Source organism: Martes martes, assembly GCF_963455335.1.
Source record: "Martes martes genome assembly, chromosome: 14".
Classification (NCBI taxonomy): Eukaryota; Metazoa; Chordata; class Mammalia; order Carnivora; family Mustelidae; genus Martes; species Martes martes.
In genome coordinates, this window is record NC_137902.1 from 70,848,137 (window position 1) to 70,866,525 (window position 18,389).

Genomic DNA, 18,389 nt, shown 5'->3' on the forward strand with positions numbered 1-18,389 from the left:
TCACCTACGACTTATTACTAAAGAGAGGTATAATGTTTGAATAACCAAACCAAAACACTCACTCTATGCAGATGAATTCCCTTATCAGCCCAGGAACCACCTCAGCAAAGGCCACCAGGCAATACCCAGACTGTGTTAGTATGGCCAAGCAGGTAGGTCTAGAGAAGTCAAATTTCTCTTGTGATGAATGATTAAACCTGGCGAAGAGTCACTGTCCCACCTAATCCCAAAGCTTCCCTTGATCTGGCATCTTCATTTGCCAGCTTCTAGGGTAAACGCCTTTCTCCTTGGAATACCAATAGGACAGGAGCAGTGTAAGCAACAACTTTAATGGGCCCGTTCCTTACTGGCAGCTGACCCTGCCTAGGATGCCTGCCCTGAGCACCAGAACTAGTCTGCATGGACTTGTACTTCCCCTCTGATATAAAGGAGGCTGCTATATCCAGAAAATTGAAGCTATTTTACAACACTGCACATTCATTCTGCTGAATTGTGACTTGGGAATACATAAAAATTTAATGATGATTCCTTAGTGAGACCTAAGTCATGTCCACATTTCACTTTTAAGAAAGTCGCAATCACTGGGGACTTCTGGGAACTCATTATCATGAGGGAATTTTCCAGGAATACATGTATCTGTATTATCATTAAAATATACATTAATAATGGTAACAGCTACCATTTCTTAAATGCTTACTAGGTACCCAGTATTGTGGTAGATTCCTAACCTATATTAATTACTTACTTTTCCTAACAACACTTTGTCATGATTAAACTGAAGCTTAGGAAGCTTGAATTGCCCAAAAACAAATAGGTGGTAACTAGAAGATCTGGGATATTAACTTAATTCTATATGATTCAAAAGGCTAAATTCTTTACCAGTATTCTGTCTTCTATCTCCCAAATACATGGGAATAGAAAAATTCTCAACAGTTCTGTACAAAAACAGGAATCAACTGTATTCCAAATTCTAAATCTCCATTTACAATAAAGCATGTGAACAAAAAGAAAACTTTAATAGCTGGCAGACAAAAACTGGTTTCATTAAATATGTTAATAAGAAACAGGCATGAGCATTATTTACTCTTATTTAAAAAAGGTAAGTCTACTGTACCTCTGAAACCAATAATACATTATATTTTAATTAACTGAAAAAAAAAGATTACAAAAAAATTTTAAAAAAGGTACATAGATGATAAGGGCAACCACACCAACAGGACACTCACCCTTTTTACTGATGGAATCAGGTCATTAATTATTTGCTTTTACTCCCCAGTAGGACTGTTCTATTTTATTGATATAACTGGATCAATACATTTGGAGAGAAATAATAAGCAAAAAAAGTTAATTCACTGCATACAGGAACAAAAATTTGTATTTTAACATATAACCTGAGATGATTCTTATGCATACTCCAGTTCTAAAACTTTGAAAAATATATTTATGCATTTGATACTTCATTCTTTGTAGTTGCCTGTACTTAACAAAGTAGATATCAGAAAGATAGCTGAGTAAGAGGATCCTAAGCTCACCTTGTCTCACAGATACAACTAGATAACACCCATATCAGTGTAAATAACCTAGACAATGACTCAAAGACTGGCAGAACAGACTTCCACAGCTAAATGTATGGCAGAAAAATAGGTATATGGATAAAAGTTTGTCAAGGGACTCACAAATAAAAGGATGTAAAATATGAAAGAATGTACCTAAAATGTGGGGAGAGTGGAATAAGGAATGAGTTCAAATTTAAATGACCACCAGCTTCATATAGACTGCTATAAGCATAACATGTTATTTATAAACCTAATAGTAAATACAAATCAAAAACCTGTAATAAATATGCAAAAAATAAAGAGAAAGGAATCCCAAGTATATCACTAAAGAAAGCCAGCAAACCATGAGAGAAGACAACAACAAAAAACGAAGAGATGAACAACAACAACAAAAAACCGATAAAACAAGTAACAAAATGGCAATAAGTACATGTTATCAATAACTACTTTGAAAGTAAATGGACTAAACACTTCAATCAAAGGAAATAGGGTAACAGAATGGATGAAAATGCAAGACTCATCTGTATGTTGTCTACAGGAAACTCATTTCAGACCAAAGACACCTGCAGATTGAAAATGAGAGGATGGAAAAACATTTGTCATGGAAATGAATGTCAAAGGAAAGCCACAGGAGCAGTACTTATATTGGAAAAATAGACTAAAACAAAGGCAACAAGAGACAACAAAGAATACTCTAATAATAAAGGCAACAATCCAACAAGAAGATATTACAATTGTAACTCTCTATACACCCAATATGAGCACCCAAATACTTAAGGTAGTTAATAACAAAGGAACTAACTGATAACAATAACAGTAGGGGACTTTAACACACTGCTGACATTAATGGATAGATTATCCAAACAGAAAATCAACAAGGAAACAGTGGCTTTGATTAACAACAGACATATTCAGAACATTCCACGCTAAAACAGTGGCATACACATTCAAGTGCACATGAAACATTCTCCAGAACAGATCACATATTAGACCACAAAACAAATCCCAACAAATTCAAAAGATCAATGTCATATCATGCACCTTTTCTGACCAAAATACTATGACATTAGAAATTAACCATAAGAAAAAAAATCTAGACTTACAAATCGTATATTGGATGAGGGATTAATACACCAAATATATAAAGAATTCATACAACTCAACAGCAAAAAAGAAAAAAAACAAATTCTGATTTTTAAAATGGGCAGAGGATCTGAACATTTTTCCAGAGAAGACATCCAGATGGCTAATAGATACATGAAAAGATGCTCAACATCACTCAACATCATAGAAATGAAAGTCAAAACCCCAATGAGGTATTACCTCACAGCTGTCAGAATGGCTAAAATCAAAATGACAGGGAATAATACGTGTTGACAAAGAAGACAAATACTGTATGGTCTCACTTATATGTGAAAAGTAAAAACAACAACAACAACACACACACACACACACACACACACACACACACACACACACGCAAAACCTAAACAAAAGAAGCTCATAGACACAGAAAATACACTGGTGGTTGCCATAGGAAGGGGGTGTAGGTAGGGGGTAGGTAATATGAGTGAAGGGAGTCAAAAGGTACAAACTTCCAGTTATAAAATAAATAAATCATGGAAATGTAATGTACAGCAAGGTGACTATCCTCAGTCTTGCACTGCATATTTGAAAGTTGCTAAGAAAGTAGATCTTAAAAGTTCTCATCATAAGGAAAAAAAGCTATAATTATGTATGGTGACAGATACTAAGAAGATAGTGTGGTGATCATTTTGCAATACATACAAATATCAAATCATTATATTATATGTAGGTCAATTATACATATGTATGTCAATTAGACCTCAATTTAAAAAAATCAAAGGAAGCTACATGTCTGTAATCACTTACATACTTAGCATTTGGGTCACTGAAACTTGAGAGCAAAAAGTAATCTTCTAGTCTTATGGAATACTTTAGGGGTTCAGGTGGAAACAAGATCAAAGACCCCAAATAAAAACAAATGAAAAGAACTGGCATTTCTATGTTATCTTTTACTTAACTATAACTGAATTATTCTTAGTAAATTCATAAGTGGCATGTACATCAGAAAAATAAACTTTTCTATTAATGCTACTGCAGCAGTGGGGAAATATTTTTCCTTTCCTTTAACACCGAATATTTTATAAGGTTACAAGTCATCAGTTTAATGTTTATGTATTTTTGATGAATATGGCAAGAATAAAGTTGTATCATTGTCAAAGATAGAGTGGCTAGTTCTGATGCACTCTAATTTTATTTTTATAAAGGCTGCGGTGGTACTCTTCAAACTCACGAAAATGAGACCGTCATGTACGTTATCAATGTTATATTTATAATATTAAGAGTACATGAGTCTCTGAATCCAAACCATTTACATATCTAAAGAACATTCAAACTTCTGCTGTGATGTGTTTGTATGCCAGATAATTGACCAAACACCCACTACGTACAAGGATATTTTCCTGCTTTGGCATTTCTGAAAAGAAGCAAGACTTCTGTGATCTAGAGTGATGCCTAGGAGACAGTCTACGGGGAAGAGTTTCAACTCCCTGAGGACAGCTAGAGAAGGAGGAGGCAAAGGAAAACAGTCTCTGATCACATCTTCAAGGCAGAGAAAAACAATCAGGAAATGGTTAAGGTTTGGAAAATATTGAGATATTTTCATGACATAATACAGTGTAGCAAAATTTTATAGAATGTCATATTACCCTCTCACTGGAATAAGAAATGTTTGTTCTATTCCATGAGAAATGTTAATTCCCTGGTTCCTGGTTAACATGCAGAATGGTTAAGGACTGGTCTTGAATTACTAAACAGAGGATTAAGTGCCTGACACACAAAACTCACAGAACTGCACACTCAGCATTTTAACTTTAATGAAGAAATTGTTTGAAGATGTATAGCTTACAACTCAATTTTCGAAGGGATGACTATCTCATATGAGATAGTCCAAAAAGTCAACTGCAGCCCCACATTGTATTTGTAGCAGTAGGCAAGCTTCTATTTACCTTCTGTTTTCTTATGCCATTTTGCTCTTCCTTTATGTGTAAGGAAGAAAATAGGGATTTTTAAGAGGATAGTTAAAAAGCATACTACACGATAGGCCTTTGATTGGTGAGTTCCCAAAGGAAAAATGTTTAACTAGAAACTTCCAGCATCATGGCTGATTAAACTGATGCAGAGGAACTAATGTTCCTGTTACAAAAGTAATAGAATTAAATAAGATAAATACAATAAAATAAATATACAATGAATAATAGAGCAGTTATTAAAAATAAATAAACCAACTGTACTACTTTTTGCAACTCTGCTCTAAGTCTGGAGTTATGTCAACATACAAAGTTAAAAAAAATCCGGTAGTAATGATTAACACTACCGAGCAAGTACCATTTCAAGCAGTATCTCAAATAAAGCTGATATGTGATAAAGCGTAGATGAAAAAAATGGAAAAAGAATTCCTAATAATGGTTGGGTCTCTAATTGAGTTTTATCTAAAGATGATTCATATTTCTATCTTTGGATTCCTTGGGACACTCAGGTATTCACAATATACTTCCATTTTATTTAAACTTTTTTGAGACAATTTGCCAGCAATTACATCTAAGAGTTGAAACTAATGCAAATGCATTCATTTGTGTTATGTACAGTAAAATGCACACTTTTCCTCCAAGGGGCAAAACCTTTTCCTCCAACTGGCTTCTTAGAACTGATTAAAAGCAGTCTTTACATAAGACCATGAGTGCAAACCAAATTACAAAATTGGATCATCATTTATTTTTAATTAATTTTTATTTTAATTAATTGTGCAGTCAAATGAAGCTTAAGGGGAATTTCTGCTGGACTTACTTCCTTAGTGACCCTGGAGCATTCTCTTAGTTAATGACCCTGCAAGGCTTCTGTGTCCCTGAAGGACAGACGGAAAAAACCTAAAGCCTCTAGTCCATCTGAACTTCAACCAATTAAACTTACAGTATCCTTTTCCCTTATAAATCATGGGGAGCAGGAATACAAAAATAAAGAAACACTACTGTGAATTGGAGAAGTTGTTGAAAAAATATTTTGAATTGGGGAAAAAATACCAAGAAGATCTGAAAGCTTTTTAAGATTTATAAATTTTCCCTCAAAGTGTATTTTACAGTGTCAATCTTATACAAATTATAGACACATCACTGATCTGAAGCTAAAGATATTTGTGACGTGTTACAAAATAGTTAATGAGCTTGAAAAGATTAAAATTAAAATACTTTTTTAGAAGAAAATTACACTGAACCACTTTCTTAGGAATTAAACTGAGCTAGCATAAGTGATCCTTATGGATGCCATATGAATATTTCACAACATAAAGACTGCATTAGTGTTCTTCAAAGACCTATGAGAGAATACAGTTTTTCAGTTTTTATGTTCTTGTTTAAAAAGTAGGATTCCTTTTGGTTTGTCCTTGGAGTAGGCTGCTATTCTAAATAATATACCCTAAATTCCAATCATTTGTATAACTCCTATCATGACTTTTTGCCATACCATCTGCCATATTGTTCTATTATCTGGTTTATTTGAGTCAACTCACTTTATTTACTTAAATATTTTATCACTTTTAAAATGAAATCACTGGTGTGATGTTATATACCATAAATTTTACAATGTATATTTTATACTATTATGCTTTTTACCATGTAAAACTATAGCTACTAGTATTAAACATTCCAAGTACTGAAAATAAGCCATGGTTGACCACTGGTGTATGCACCACATTTAAAGAAATGGAATGATACTCATGAGAAGTTATGCACCTAAAAACATGGGGCACACATACATGGTCATGAAATGTTCAATGTTAACTATGGACTATGGTTAAGCAGTGGGCACTTGAGAATTTGTGAGCAATAGTTTTTGAGCCCTAGAAGCATAATCAGAGAGGATATCATTTAGAATAGATGGCCAGAGGACTGGTAATAGAAAGAACTGGATGTTCATAACATAGGCATTATACATATCACAATTTGGTGTGCAAAACTCATTTTTAATCATTCATTCTTAATTCACTTCATTCACTTGTTTGATAAGTGGTTTTCCTGATATCTGTCACTTGCAAATCCATGAATCAGTCATGGTTTTTTATCATTTAATAATAAAGGTATCTGCATGCGAATTAGTTGTACCAAATGTGGCACATCACAGGGCATAACTTATGAATGTTCTGTTAATGGTTCATTAATGGAACATCTCTGAAAGTACCTTGAGTTCTGCTTTGAAAATTCCAGGAGCACCCAGAACTAAAAGTAGGATAGATAATATATATGGAATATTAGTCTATCATTTAATAGAAAAAATATTCATACATAGTGACTTCAATAGAAACCAAGCATTATTATACTAGGCAGATATAAACCCAATTTCCTCCTTCAGAACACTTATACAGATACCACCTTAGGCCTCAAGACACAGAATCAAAGAAAACATAGGTAGATAATCTTAATGGCCTTCTCCAACCTAAGAATATATGATACTACAAGATTATGCTTTTGCAGAAATTTATTATGCATTTTATACATATTTAATATTTAAAATAATATTTTAAGTGCCATATATTAACACAACCAAAGGGATCACCAAATTACATTAAAAATTAAATGGAGAGATGGGGCGCCTGGGTGGCTCAGTGGGTTAAAGCCTCTGCCTTCACCTCGGGTTGTGGTCTCGGGGTCCTGGGGTCGAGCCCTGCGTCGGGCTCTCTGCTCAGTGGGGAGCCTGCTTCCTCCTCTCTCTCTGCCTGCCTCTGTCTGCTTGTGTTCTCTGTCTGTCAAATAAATAAAAATCTTAAAAAAAAAAAAATTAAATGGAGACTATGTGGTTAAAAAAAAAAAAAAAAAGTGGAAAGTCATGTTAAAACCAAAGGCTGATTTCTCCCAGAACCTTTGCTAAGCTAGGGAGCATGAAGAAAAAGACGACACGGTGCTCAGCTCTTAGCTAGTATGAACAGTAGAAAGGGAGAAAGGGTGTTTTAGAGATGAATGAGAATATCAACTTCATCCAAAGAGAAAGGAAAGGATAGAATCAGACTTTTTATTAGGCAGAGATTACAATCTGGGAAACTGGTAATGCGTCTTTCCCATAAATCAACACCATATAAAAGACATAGCTAGTTCCAGTGTCTGTTCCCCGAAGTATTTTTTACCTCTAGAATAAAAAACAAAAAACATCTATTACAAATGTTAATCCAGACAACCAGAGTAAAATGTAAAATGAAAAGGACCTAATAACTCTTGTGTGTAGCTAGCAGACAGGTAATCTTATCTATGCTAGAGACCCACCAATAAAATTAAAAGAGCAAAAACAAAAAACAACATCAAACAAAAATCTAACAGAAATACTCTAATAAGAGCGTAAAACTGAGATAATAACTAAATCAAAAGTGTCACTTCATGAACTCTTCAGGCAATCTAGAGATGGGTAATTTTAAAGTTAATTCCTCACAGCCTTATTTAAAAAACCAAACATCTTAGCAAGTGTGCCTTTTGATCTCTTACTCAATAATGTATTTTTTTTAATCTGCTATCTTGATGCATTTGATTATTTCTTGGGAGTCTGCATAACTTCTAAAAACTAGTTGACAAAATATTAGAGAAGCAGGATATGAGCAATCTGAGAAAGTTGCCTGAGTTTTCTGCTGCCTGTGTACAGCTGTGGGAATGAGTTAGAAACCAAGTAACATTATATTTATTTATTTTGAAAGATTTGTTTATTTATTTGAGAGAACACAAACAATTGCACTCAATCAGGGGAGAGGCAGAGAGAGAGAGAGAGAGAGAAAGTCTTCAAGCAGACTCCCTGCTGATTGTTGAATGTGAGTCCTTATCGATGTGGGGCTAGATCCTAGGACCCCAAGATCATGACCTAAGCCAAAATCAGAGTCAGATCCCCAGATGCCCCCTAAGTAACATTTAGATTATTGTATTAATTCACTATACTTGGCTAATCTGCTGCCATTTCTCCTAAAGAATTTGTCTATGTGGAAAGCATAAGAATAACTATAATTTTCATCAATATGTTTTTACTCTTTCTATATTATTATTTTATCAATTACCAGTCTTTCTTTACAAATGTATAACTTGAAAATATTTTCTATTTTCTCATATTTGCTACTATGTGGTCTTGGGACTATATTGCTTTCATTCTTTGTTGGGAGGGAAAAAAATCCATATTTAAGCAGAGATCAATAAATGTGATTTTAGCTTCAGAATCTCCAAACAAATATAACTGAAAGAGAACTTCATTTGTTTTTTTGTTCTTATTTATTTTAAGCGTAACTTAGTAGACTAATAATAGCTAATATCCTAACAGAAAATACTGTTTTCTGAATGCATAAAAAATATGACTGTGGGCCCAAAGACAGTTTTGTATGTTTTGAAATACATTCATAAAATATTTAAGGGCCCTCGCTAATTGAAAGCCACCATGTATGCCAGAACAACTTAGGCTTGAACTACACAGGGATACAATTTGCAACAAGCTAACCATCAAGTGGGGCTTTATAACAAAACCAGTGAACCAGAAGTAATGACTGCCATTGCCTTTCTGCTCAAATAGGTACAAGAAAACCCACCTGAACCTGAAGAGAAAACAAAGTGGGGACTGGGGCGCAGGAACAGTTTTTGCACTTGATAAAGTTTACAGACCCTCACCCTGAGGCTGTGTCGCAAGAGCGGATGAGGAGAATTTTGGAAGAACAAGTAAAACATGAACAGAGCAGCTGGTGGAATAGTTAAGACACTTTACAGTTTGATACACTGTATTCTCATTAGTAGTCTCCACTAATAGTATATTACAGGTACAGTTATTTTTAATTCTTCACAATTGGAAGAAATTATCACCACAAAACCAAGAAAAAATAACTGAAAGAGGACACCAGGGAATAAATACCCATCTTCACAAGAAACTGAAAATTGACTAAAAAGATGCATTTTAAAACTTCTTTCCCTGGGTACACCTAAAGAAGCAAAAGTATTCGTTGTTCCTCCATTGAGAAAAAAATAATGTGGTTTTACTAGTTTCCTATCACTACTGTAAAAAAAAAAATGTCACAAACTTACCAATTTTGGAGGTTAAAAATCCAAAATGGGTCTTACTAGGTTAAAATCAATGTATTTGCAGAGTGGTGTTTTGAAGAAGAGATTTATTGACATCTTCTCTTATTCAATCCTCTTGCCTCCCTCTTATAAGGATGCTTGTGATGACACTGGGTCTCCCTGAAAAGTCTGGAATACTCCCCATATCTGAAAATCCTTGACTTAATCACATCTACAAAACCTTTCTTCCAGGGAAGGTTCCAGAGGTTAGGGTACAAGATGTTTGGAGGATGGGCGGGGGTGGGTGTCATTCCACTTTCCACAGGGGTATAGAAGCTTTCCCCAGGAGGTGGGAGCTCACTCGGCCTGTTAGATGCTGTGGCATCACTGTCTTCCATGTCACTCTGTCTCTATGTAGGACAAGCACCCTAAAGTCTTCCTGCTTCTTACCTCGCTGAGTGACTCTCTCCACACAAGCCTACACCTGAACTCTAGCACTTGTAGCCCTTGCTAGAAGTATCGAAAGCTCTCTCTGGTTGAAATTTTCTTTCCCCACCTGACTCTGAATTTCTGATTATTCTTCTTCACTTGGCCACAGTCATTTGTTTATAACCAAGACATTAAAATATAAAAATTAATTAGCATGATGCTCTTCTGTCTTCAACTTTTTCTTGACTGCTAGGATATCTGTCTCTATATCTGTTTCAGAAGGTGATAGCTAGTTCTCAGGTTTAGTTTTACACTCTGAAATTGAAGATTGTTCATATGTTCCTGAATTCTAGAAGCCAGCCCCAGGTCCTGAGTTACAGGCTACCCTGGATGGTTTCTGCCCTGCACTTATCCTACTGTGCTGTTTCTGAACAACCTGAGACTGGTCCCCCTACTGCCAGAGCTATCTGCAAATACAAGTATTTATGCTACAGAAAGGTCTATAGATAACTTGAGAGTTATGTTTCCTATGTTTACTTGCTAAGTTTAATGGGCTCATTAATATAAGCCTAGCTAATAGCTTACTTTCAGTTTTGAATTTGGTGACTGTGCTTTATTATAAAATTTTATAGTTCTAGTTAAGAAAAATGTAAACAAATTATAAATGCTGTGGATGACCATCTGCTTAATCTTAATTACTCACAAACTTAATGGGAGATAGTATATGACAAATATAAATATTAACATGTGTGTTTGTGTGTGTGCACCTGAGTGAAATTTATACCTTTTCAGCTCCAGAGTAGATAAAGTAATCGCTGACTAAACAGTAAACAAAAGATGTTTGGAAAGATGTGTCTGTTTCCCATAAGACACTATAAGTCTTCTATAAAAAAAATTTCCAATGTCATTGATTTTTTTGATTACCAAGAAAATAGCACATGATGTGTTTATAACTATGTTTGTAAATAAAATATTTTAAAATTTCTGTTGGAGAAAGGACAGCAGTAAAATTTAATCTCTAGAAAGATATACATATCAAAACCAAGAATCATAAAGTACAACTAATTTGCTTGGGAAAAGTGCCCCAACACACAATCAAATTTAATAAGATTTTAAATGACCAATAGGAAGTTATCATTGTAATGCCCTACTGCTCTCGCTTTGTAATTTAAGATTTATTTCATGACAAATTCCAAACAGAGATCGTATACAATCAAAAGATTCCATCCCTGGCAAGTGGCCAAGAAATTTCATCCATGGCCAGTGTCAGTTAAGAGTGTAGCCTTTGGTCATCTAGATGGTGATGTAGGTCAGTCCTGGCTTCTAACCAACCATAGATAAGGCAACATTGTGAAAATCCCAGAACATTCAAGTAAAGCTGAAGCCCTCTCTTGGACCACCAGATTTTAAGAGTAAGAGGAATAGCAACTTTTTGACTGCATTTCACTTTCCACATGCCAGAACCACACCAGGAGGGCCCTTTCTTGGGCCTATCATTTCTCCAGTAGAAAAAAGAGAACCCAGGGTAAGCATGTAGCTCCCCCAGCATTGTGGGACACTTCCTGGGCGGCTCACTTAGGTCTCACCTCCCAGGGGTCACTGGGTAAAATCTGTGGGGCTTCACTACTGGGGATCAGATGGGGAAGGAAAAAGAGGGGGGTCTTACAGCAAACAGATCTATAGATTCAATGCAATGCTACCAAAATTCCAAGCGCATTTTTCACAGAAATAGAAAAAACAATCCTAAAATTTGTATGTAGCCACAAAAGCCTATGAATAACCTACACAACTCTAACAATGAGTAACAACAATGCTGGAGGCATCACATTTGTTGATTCTATGTTATTTATTATTATTTTTTATACTTATTGATTTTAAACTATACTGAAAAGCTATATTAAAACAGTACACTGCTGGTATAAAAATAGACACAGAAAACCATTCTACAAAATCAAGAACCCCCAAATAATCCATCACATAGAGGGTCAACTATCATTTGATAAGGGAGCCAAGAATATTCAATGGGGAGGGCAGTTTCTTCAATAAATGATGCTGGGAAAATTTGATAAACCAAAGGCAGAAAAGTGAAATAGGATGCCCCACCTTCCACAACTAACAATAATGAACTCAAAATGGTTTAAAGACTTAAATATAAAACTTAAAACTGTAAAATTCCTGGAAAGAAAAAATAAGGAAAAAGTTCCCTGAAATTGGTCTTAGCAAGGATTTTCTAGATATAACCCCCAAAGCAGAGATAATAAAAGCAAAAAACAGTGAGATTACATCAAGCTAAAAAGCTTCTATTCATCCAAGAAACAGTTAACCAAATGAAAGGCAACTTATGAGATGGGAGAAAATTTTCGCAAGCCATATATCTGAAAAGGGATTAACATCCAAAATATGTAAAGAACCCAAACAACTCAATAATTAAAAAAAAAAAAACAACAATCTGGGCGCCTGGGTGGCTCAGTGGGTTAAGCCGCTGCCTTCGGCTCAGGTCATGATCTCGGGGTCCTGGGATCGAGTCCCACATCGGTCTCTCTGCTCAGCAGGGAGCCTGCTTCCCTCTCTCTCTCTCTCTGCCTGCCTCTCTGTCTACTGTGATCTCTCTCTGTCAAATAAATAAATAAAATCTTAAAAAAAAAACACACAACAATTTAACAAAACATAGACAGAGGAACTGAAGAGAATTTTCCAAAGAAGACATAACAAAGACCAACAGGTACAATTAAAGATGCTTTACATCACTAAACATCAGGAAATGCAAATCAATGCATTATATGTTATCGCCTCACACCTGTCAGATGGCCATTATCAAGAAGACAAAGATACGGCAAGTGTTGGAGAGGATGTGGGGGACATAAACTGGGCCCCTATCATGGACAACAGTACGGCATTCCTCAAAATATTAAAAATAGAGCTACCATATGATTCAGCCATCCTACTTTTAGGTATATATCGAAAGGCAATGAGCTCACTATCTGCACTCCCATGTTCATACAGCATTATTTATAATAGCCAAGACATGAAAACAACCTACATGTCAAATGATGGATGAAAGAATAATGAAAAAGTGATACCTATGTGTACCTATGGCTGTGTGTATATGAAATATAAATTAAATAATACATAATATACATAATGAAATATTCATTCATTAAAAATAATGTAATAATATGAATGGAATTTGAGCACATTTTGCTAAGTGATATAAGTCAGGTAGGACAAGAAAATACTGTATGTTATCACTTAAATGTGGGTCTAAAAAACACAAACTCAGACAAGAGAGCAGAGTGGTGGTTACCACAGTTTGGGGAGGTGGGAAAAAATGGGCAAAGGGGTGAAACGAAACCCAAAATTCCAGTCACACATCTGGGATGGGATACATAGCACGGTGATCATAGTTAATGCTTTTCATATATTTGTAAGTTCCTAAGAGTGGAGCTGAGATATCCTTCAACAGACAAATGGATAAAGAAGATGTGGTTCATATAAACAATGGAATATTACTCAGCCATCAGAAAGGATCAATACCTACCATTTGCATCGACATGGATGGAACTGGAGGGGATTATGCTAAGTGAAATAAGTCAAGCAGAGAAATACAATTGTCATACAGTTTCACTCATATGTGGAACATAAGGAATAGCATGGAGGACCACAGGGGAAGGGAAGGAAATCTGAAGGGGGAGAAATCAGAGAGGGGGATGACCATGAGAGACTATGGACTTCAGAAAACAAACTCAGGGTTACGGAGAGGCGGGGGGTGGGAGGATGGGGTAACAGGGTGAGGGGTTTATTAATGAGGGCACATGTGTTGATGAGCCTTGCATGTTATATGCAACTAATGAATCGCTGAACACCACAATAAAAACTAATGATGTACTCTATGTTGGCTAATTGAACTTAACAGAAAAAATTCTCACCATTAAATAAAAAAATCTACATGAGTTGATGGCTGTGTTAGCTAAAAATAGATACATATGAGATGATACTGTAATTAATATACATATATAACATTATATATGACATATATATGTATGTATAAACATTACGCAATGCACCTTAAATTTACATAATGTTATATGTCAATTATATCTCAATAGATACAGAAGAATGCAGCTTTTGATTATAGATTAGTATTCTTAGAATGCAATTACAACACTCCTGAGCTAAAATAAAAGGAAAAGGAAAGCTATCAAATACATTTAGGCAAACAATTCCATACCACAGAATTCCTGTGATGTTAAAACTGTTATTAAATTAAAACCATAAATTTTATTCTATTAGATGAACTTGTCATTAGCAATGAGAGACTTTTCCCTCTGATTTTAATGCATGTTTAAGTCACATACCTGTAAGAAAAGTACATTCCAGCCTTCTCTATCTCCAGATAAGCCAACCCCACCCCTCGCCTCAATTCTTTGGCTTGCTTTTCTGTGACTTACGTGCTCTGAGATCGTCATGCAGGTGCCTCTTTTTCACCCTGTGTGTCTCATCTCAAATGCCCCCTCCCCAGAGGGCCATCCTTTATACACTGCAGAAGCACCAGGCCTTCTGCTGCTGGTCCTTCCAAATTAGAGCACCCCCTGTTAGCAGCTCGATGCCTTGATTTATTCTCTCCTCAGCATTTAGTGCTCAGTCACTGGCATCTACTTCCCTCAAGAGAATGCAAGCCCAATGAGAGATAGAGTCTGGTCTGTTTTGTTCACTCAACATTGTACAGTACACAAACAGAGTTCATTATCAGTCATTACTATTGCATGGGGTGCCTGGGGGCCTTAGTCTGTAGAGCAACCGGCTCTTGATTTCAGCTCAGGTCGTGATCTCAGGATCCTGGGATCAAGCCCCATGTCCGGCTCCATGCTCAGCAGGGAGTCTGCTTGAGGATCCTCTCTCCCTCTCCCACTGCCCCTCCCCCTGCTTGCACAGTCTTTCCCTCTCTCTAAAATAAATAAATAAATAAATCCTAAAAAATAATTATTGTAGTGTGAAGCAAAAGAATCATTCTATAGACCTCAGAAAGTTACTGAGGTTAACTTTTACCTTCTTGCAGATGTTTATTCTACAAAAGAAAAAAAAAGGGTATCCACAAATATATTTTGGTGACCTCTTTGACACTCAGATGAAGTGCAGCACTTATCACTGTGACGATGACCGTACTGGCTAAGAGAGAAATGCAGTGGATTTTGGAAAAGGTCAAGAGACTGTGAGAAAGAGAACTTATTTTATCTATTTTATTTTTTAAGATAACTTACTATAGATATTAAATTGAAGCATAAAAGCCATCTGACCCTCCAAAAATACTGCCTCATTTTATAAAGTTTGGACAAATGGGCCTAAAGGTAAGATGAAGAATAACCAGACTCATTCACTCAGTATTCTCATAATGATTCTCTATAAGCAACAAAGTAGAATTTGACTCAATGGTTAAAAGGACTCAAAGGCAATCAGAAGGGCTCTCCTCATTTGATACAATATTTTATTTCACACACCACCATCTTCCCTTCATATTTCTTGTCCCACAATATTCTTTGTGATTCTTTTTTTTTTTTAAGATGTATTTATTTATTTGACAGAGATCACAAGTAGGCAGAGAGGCAGGCAGAGAGAGAGAGGAGGAAGCAGGCTTCCCGCTGAGCACAGAGCCCAATGTGGGGCTCCATCCCAGGACCCTGGGATCATGACCTGAGCCAAAGGCAGATGCTTTAACCCACTGAGCCACCCAGGAGCCCCTATTCTGTGTGATTTTTAAGCAACATTTTAAGTGGATAAAATTGCTCTTTTGCTCTTCCTTGTCATGTGGAGATAGTCATGGAGGGAAGCTATGAAGTTATGGAAGAATCCCAGTAACTTCAAGAGGAGGGTGACAAAGCCGGTACTTTTAGTAAACAAGAGCATGGGACACTGGAAATTTAGGGAGTAAGGGTCCTTGGTTACCAGATAGGTACTTTCAGTTTTACTTCTCATGTTCTTGTATTCTTTCTCCTGGCTTGTCCTCAAACATCTTCTATATTTTTCAACTTCTCTCCAAGCCATGTTTCATTCTATTTCTCCAGCAGTAATTTTTAATTAATTCAGAAGTAGTGAAAATGTCCATATTTATGTATGTGCTCATATTGACATTAAGTTATTTGCTGATTTTTCAGAGTTAAGATAGCTCATTAAACGGTCAAAGTAGAAAAATAAAAATAAAAAATAAAAATAAACTGTCAAAGTATTCATTCTGTGCTGTCTCTTGTACTCCTCTGTATATTGCTATGAGATAATGCATTCTTATAAATTTTTCTTGAAATTCTTAAGGGTCTCTCATACGGATCTATTATGTTTTCTTGGTTCTGTCACTTTGAACTTTTGTTTAAATATTAATTTTATTTAGTAGACTCCCTCCTTCATGGACCCACCAAACCCAAAGAGCAGGCAAGTCTACCTAAATGCACAAGAATGAAATGAAAATGAAATAATCATGATCCCTTACTGGTTATTTTAATTAAGGTAGGACATTTAAATTAATTGTAACATGTGCTGTTAAAGATCTGCCCAATCAAGATTCACATCAAACAAAGGTCTGATTGTTACATATTTATCTTAGTTCCTAAATGACTCCTCCGTAGTCACACTCATCTCTGTGTCTGACTGCTGCCTGCGGATCCCCAATTATTACAAATCTAGAGTCACTACAGTTAGTAAAAGACTATTTTTATTTTCACCAAAGGATGAGAGGAATCAGAAACTAAGAAAACCACAGTCTGTAAAGGCCCAGAGACTGTTAATGGCTTATCAAAACCAACCGCTAATGGTAAAGCCAATGTTAAAAACTCAGTGCCCTTATTCAGGACTGGAGTTTGCAGAAGATGCTCTCTGAAGCAGCACTCACTAAGAAAATATTACAACCCATCTTTCTTGTCACTTAGCTAAAAGGAAGAGATATGAGGACTGTCTATAATTTTAACCTTTTATAACAGATGTTCCACGAACTCATGCAGAACCCTGGTTGACAGAAGAGAGATAAATGAAAGGCATCTCAACGTCCACTGCTGCTGCCTGGTGTCAGATGAGAGAAAGAGGCAGAAAGGAGAAGGATGGGTGGATGCTCAGGTCCAGCATTGTCTGGGGTCAGGTTCAGTCAGAGGAGGGAACAGCATGCCTCTCACGCCTTTTAGTAAAACAAAGACACACACAGAGGCCTCTTAGCATCATGGTGTGTGGAGAGTTGATCTGGACGAAACACAACTGAGAACAGAAGAGGGGCAGGATCAAATAGGACCTTTGCCTTTGCTCACTGCTTCAAAATGGGTCAAATGTGCCCCGTCTTTTGGCTGGGGCTGTATTCCTCACATGAACGTCCGGCAGGAGAATGCCCCAGGAATGTGGTCTAAGTACTGTTTCTATTTATATTTGCTCACCTTCTAGTTGTTTTTAAGGATTCTAATAACAAGACCTACAGAAACAAATGCAGTGTAGCATCTTAGAACTCGTCCCATCAGTTTGTAAAAATGACTTCAAGCAACCTCTCCCATGGCAATGAAAGCTTCATTCATTCAGTGAGAAACATAGCCCAAGACAATGTCTGTGCTTCTGTACTCTTGTCAGAAAGGATCAGATCCATGATGTGTTGACCAACTCTAATGAAAACCTTTACTCTCAAGGCACCAAATATTTCCTGACACAGCCTGCATTAGGTTTCTACAGATGTGTAACAAATTACCACTAACTTAGTAACTTAAACGACACAAATCTATTATGTCAGAGTTTCTGTAGATCAGAGGTCCAGTAGGGCTGAGTAGGTGCTCGGCTCAGTCTGCCAAAGTGGAGAAAGCAAGGCTGAATTCTTTCCAACAGGCTCTGAGAACATGAATCCGTTTCTGGTCTCATCCAAGCTTCTGGAATCCACTACCAGGCTTTTTCCGTGTGGACCCTTTACCTTCACAACAGCCAGCAAAGCATATTCAATGTTTCTTGCTTGGAGTGTCCCTGATTTAAGCCACCAGCCAGAGAAACTAGAAACAGAATGCGTGTGCTACGTAACAGCACATTTACGCATCATACCTGAGGCTCTCTTTTATTTTTGTGGGGCCCAGTGTCATCCTTGGAGATAAAGGCCAAGAGAACCTCCCACAGCTACAGTGATGACAGGAAACAAATTATTTCTTGCATGACCTGGGCTCAGGGAGCAGCAGAACATGCCATGGAGACTTCTCTGTTACCTTTGCACATAATCCTATCCCTACCTGGCTCCTGGGGCCTTGCTGTAGCATAAATTCATAGGTTATCTTTAATGAAAAAGTACCACCACTTATCTGTGATGGATATAAAG